General features: G+C 40.7%; 1 pseudogene; it reads left to right on the top strand.

Annotated features, from left to right (window-relative positions):
• Positions 1-488: 488 nt before the first annotated feature.
• Positions 489-1,064, top strand: LOC126503215 (60S ribosomal protein L9-like; annotated as a pseudogene).
• Positions 1,065-5,208: the final 4,144 nt, after the last annotated feature.

Genomic DNA, 5,208 nt, shown 5'->3' with positions numbered 1-5,208 from the left:
GTTCAGCAATCATTTTTCTGTGGGTCCTGCATGTTCAGGTTATACAGCATATCATTAAGAAGTCCAGGCAAGAGCAGTTTCTTGTCCAAATGGCTAGTCTTGTCACATTGAAGGCAAAGTCCATAACAAGTTTCTGCAATGTCCATCATCCTCTCAGAAGTAATTGGTGCTGCAGAAGCAGACATATCTCACTGTCAAGAAAAGTCTAAGTTCTTAAAAAAATCTTAAATGCCATATTCTGTAGGTCTTTGAAGTATTGAAAATTATCTATCTAACTGAAATATAGCTCTGCACATCTAGAAAACATAATCAAAAGTTGGATTATTATAGATGACTATTCTGTATTTCTTAACTGTACATTGTATTTTTAAATGAGCTGCACAAACACAATACCTTAAACAAGAGCAGAAATACATATACACAGTGTAACAAAATTGACCTTAAATTTGTATCAATAGGGTTCTCTCTTTGCCCCATCTACTTGGAGAATGAAGACCATTCTCAGCAATCAGACTGTCGGCATTTCAGAAAATGTGGGCATCACTCTGAAGGGGCACACAGTCATTGTGAAGGGCCCCAGAGGAACCCTCCAGAGGGACTTCAATCACATCAGTGTAGAGCTGAGTCTCCTTGGAAAGAAGAAGAGGTTCCAGGTTGACAAATGGTCGGGTAATAGAAAGGAACTGGCTGTTGTCAGAAACATCTGCAGTCACGTTCAGAACATGATCAAGGGTATTACACTGGGCTTCTGTCACAAGATGAGGTCTGTGTATGCTCACTTCCCCATCAACATCATTATTCAGGAGAATAGGTCTTTGGTTGAAATCCAAAATTTTTGGGGTGAAAACTACATCCACAGGGTTCAGATGAGGACAGACATTGCTTGTTCTGTCTCTTGAGCCCAGAAAGATGAGTTAATCCTTAAAGGAAATGATATTGAACTTGTTTCAAACTCAGTGGCTCTGATACAGCAAACCACAATAGTTAAAAACAAGGTTATCAGAAAGTTTTTAGATGGTATCTATGTGTCTGAAAAGGGAGCAGTGCAACAGGCTGATGAGTAAGACCTAAGCTACCAGCTCCAGAAACAAGATCCCGAATTTTAAGAATGATTTGGCATGTCTTTTGGGAAAATAAAAGACTTGTATTGAAAAAAAAAACTGTATCAATAGAGCAAGATCCATACCAATGCAAAGTATTTACCTCTATATCATATCTTCATTATTTATTTATTTTTTAAAGAAATTGACTGTGACCATTAACCATTTATAACCAACTCTTTTAAAATGAAAACAAACATTTATAAACAATCATTTTGGGAATTTGGATGTAGTTTTCTCCAAACTGTTTCCTGCTGTTTTTGGGCAAACTATTTTCAGAGTTCATGGAGACTTTTCAGGGGATCTTGTTTCATCAAACCATTTTAGTCTGGAAGAAATCAACAGGTTCTCATCCTCTGTGGAAACAAAAACAAAATCTCTTTTCCAAAGTAATATATCCTTAGATTCAAATTTTGAAGTCAAGATGGCTTTAAAATATATATGTAGATTTAGCTTAGCAGCCCCCAGCAAATGTCTCTTTCTAGTCAAGAAATTCAAAGAAAACACAATAATGTACATAATCCAGACTCTCTGTGTATTTTCCTTTAAAAAAAAACATGGCTTAATTGTTTAATATTATTTTTGTTCTCTCTTTAAAGACTTTATTTTTAAAAACTATTTATTTCTTTTTATAACTGTCTATGCTCTTTTTCCTCTCTCTCCTAAGCTTTCATACATTTTTTTTTTGTTTTTTTGAGACAGGGTTTCTCTGTGGCTTTGGAGCCTGTCCTGGAACTAGCTCTGTAGACCAGGCTGGTCTCGAACTCACAGAGATCCGCCTGCCTCTGCCTCCCGAGTGCTGGGATTAAAGGTGTGCGCCACCACCGCCCTGCCTCATACATTTTTTAAAACATGCTGTGCCTTGTTTAGAGGTCTTTTATGTCCGAATCTGTCCTGTTGTGTATCTGAAATGCTTTTTGATAAAGAGCATTTAAAAATGGTAAGCAGTGTGGTTGCTGCAGTTCTGGATGATGACTCTGCCTCTCCCAGTCTTTCAATATGGCAGAGGTACGTTCACGACCAGCGCTGGGACTGCTGGATGGGAGGTGTGCTCACCTCCTCAGTTCTGGAAAGCAGCATGCAGCACATAAACTTTTTTCTTTTCCCCCTCTGGATAAAAGCTAAACCTGCTGTGCAGCCTGGGAATGTCTCTGTGTTTGCAGCAGGAATCTGCCATGCTCTTCTGCCTGTGTATACCTAGCAGACCTGATCCATATGGTGGCCCAGGCAGGGGTGCTGAGCAGAGGACACATTCTCAGTTACTTTCCTCCTGACCCTGAGTGGGTGAACAAGCACCCAAATCCGAAGTGGGTGGCAGGTCATGCAGGTTAGCCCCAAACATTTGGGTGTTATTTGTAATTGGAGACTGTGCTTTTTTGTTTCCTGGCCACCCAGACTCAAATAATCACACAAAACTATATTAATTACAACACTGTTTGGCCAATGACTCAGGCATATTCTTAGATGGCTCTTACATCTTAAATAAACTCATTTCTATTATTTTATATTTTACCACAAGACTTGTGGCTTGCTACCTCACATCTTGCTTCTTGGGTGGTTACATGGTGTCTCCCTTACTCTGTTTTCTTTCCTCATCTTTCTCTGCTTTGATTTATTGCCTTGCTATATTCTGCCCTGTCATAGGCCAAAGCAACTTCTTTATTAACCAATGGTAATAAAACATGTTCACAGCATACAGAGGGGAATCCACATTATCCCTGATATAGCCCTCCCTCAACTTATCTCTTCCTGAGTAGAAATATGAGAAAAAGAGGGCATGGTTCCTCCAAATCTGTTTAAGAATCACTTTGGTGATGACAGTGAACATCAGCACCAGGAACCGGTCACCAAGGCACACACACACTCCAGGTGTCATCAGTGCTTTTAGCATCCAGGCTTCCATGCTTCTCCTGCAATAGATTATTCAGCTCTGACTGCCATGCCAAATGCCCACAGAATAGATGTCTCAAAGAATTTATTTTCTCATGTTTCTGGAGGTTTAAGAATCTGAGATCAGAGCATCCTTTTGTTGGTTTCTCCCAAGGGCTCAATCTGTGGCTGAGAAATGGCCGTCCCCTGGTACATGCGTCTTCATATTGTCTTCCTCAGGTCCTGTGTACCTTTATCCATCTTACAAGAATAGGTCGGACTGAATTAAGACTCACTTTAAGACCACATTTCAAATTCATTGTCTCTTTAGAGCCTCTAGATCCTGTTACAATAAACAGATTTGGACAAAGCTGGCTTTTCTTAGGATCCACAGATTGCTCATTCCCTCGCCTCAAGATTTAGAAAAGGTACTTTGCTGGGTGTGGCAGAACACACAGGCAAAACACCCACCTGTGCAAAAATAATAGCGTGATGAAGAAATGAGTTATTGAGTATGTGACCTACTCCAGAGAAGAGACTGATAAGGGCAAGACCCTGATAAGAAGAAGAAGGCCGTTTATTCCCAGTGTACGGGAGGGGACTTCCTTTGAAGTGCTTAAGCCAGAGGAGTCTTCCTTTTGGTGTTTGGTCAGTTTGACTAGGCCTATTCAGATTAGCAGCTATGATTCTTTCTCTTAAGTTAAAAACTTACTTATTTTTCTTTTAGTGTATGTGTGTGTGTTTTACATGACTGTAATCTCATGTGTGATTGATGCCCGCGGAGTCCAGAGGAGGGTGCTGGAGTCCATGGAACTGGAACTAAGGGATGGTTGTAAGTCACAATATTGGTGATGGGACTTGAACCCAGGGCCTCTGGAAAGAGCATCCAGTGCTATAACTGCTGAGCTATCTCTCCACCCATTTGTTTGTTTATTAAAACTGATTTATTTGGGGAAATTTTCTCAAAGTTTTAACTTGATTATATATCCCGTAGCATATCTGATTTTAGTTTGGTATGTTGGACCAGGAGCTAAGTACAATATAATGGCAGTTTATACTTTTGATATTGCAGATGCAGTCACATTTTGACACTGGTTTAGGACTTCAGTCTGTGAAATAGGGAAGGAGTTTATTGTAACTCACGTAGCAATGACTTTCCTTGTTGCTTTGACAAAACATACGACACAACGACACATATGACACAAACAACTTAGGGAAAAGTTTATTTTGGCTCATAGTTTTTGGGGGAATTTCAGTCTGCTATGTGGGGAATGTATTACAGATTTCATGATGGCTGGCATTGGTGGACAAGACTCATCACAGCTCTGTAGAAAGGAAGCAGAGCACCCAGGTAGGAACCAGAAGCAAGTACAACCTTCATGACATCCTCTGTGACCCATCCCTACCGGTCAGGCCTCGTGGCCCATCATTTCTACAGTCAGCCAGAACAGCAGTGCCAGCTGAGCATAGCCTGTGGGGACATCGCGCATTCAAAGCACACATTCCCTTATCTGTAAAAGGTTATCTGGAAAGAGGTCAGTCCAGGGCATGGTGTTCACTTCTGTTAGTCAGGTAGGAAGTGTTTAATCATTAATGCCAACATTTGCCTATGTCAACATTGCGTTCACATCCAGATAAACACCACGATTTTGTTTCTATATCAATACATCACAGCTACACAATGTACTCACTTGATGTTGGTGTTCTGAACAACTGTTTATGTATTGCCGGCAAGAGAACATTAAGTCCTACCAGCGAGTTCCAGCCCAGGCCTTACCTAGATAACAAGGGGCTGCTTTACTCTGCCTCGCAGCATCATTAAAGTGGACGGAAAGAGCTGAGCTCTACTTTATCAGTGTAAAAGTGTGTACTTTTGGCCTATCATATGTGGAAAGCTTTCCTAAATAAGCTGCCTTCTAATAATGACAAATGTATTACCTACCTCCCATGGAGGATAAATGGATAAGCTAGAAAGTGAAACAGAAATTGGTGCTAAATGGCATCACAAGATTCGTGGGTTGACCCATTATTAAAGCTTGATTACCTGTGGTTACTCAACATGAGGGGATGTTTCAGCATGTGTCACTCACGGGAAGCACAAACACATGATGCCATGAGAAAGGTCATGGGGTGGGTTTCTAGGGCAAAGGGGAACTCGACCTTTGATGGAAGAGCTGAGTCTGAACTTTGACCTTTTTTTTTTTTTTTTTACAACAGCAGTGAGACAGCTTCTCTGAGT

This window comes from Alexandromys fortis, unplaced genomic scaffold (assembly GCF_014885135.2).
Source record: "Alexandromys fortis isolate MF-2015 unplaced genomic scaffold, M_Fortis_MF-2015_v1.1 scaffold_52, whole genome shotgun sequence".
NCBI classification, from domain to species: domain Eukaryota; kingdom Metazoa; phylum Chordata; class Mammalia; order Rodentia; family Cricetidae; genus Alexandromys; species Alexandromys fortis.
This window is presented reverse-complemented; position numbering and strand designations above follow the sequence as displayed.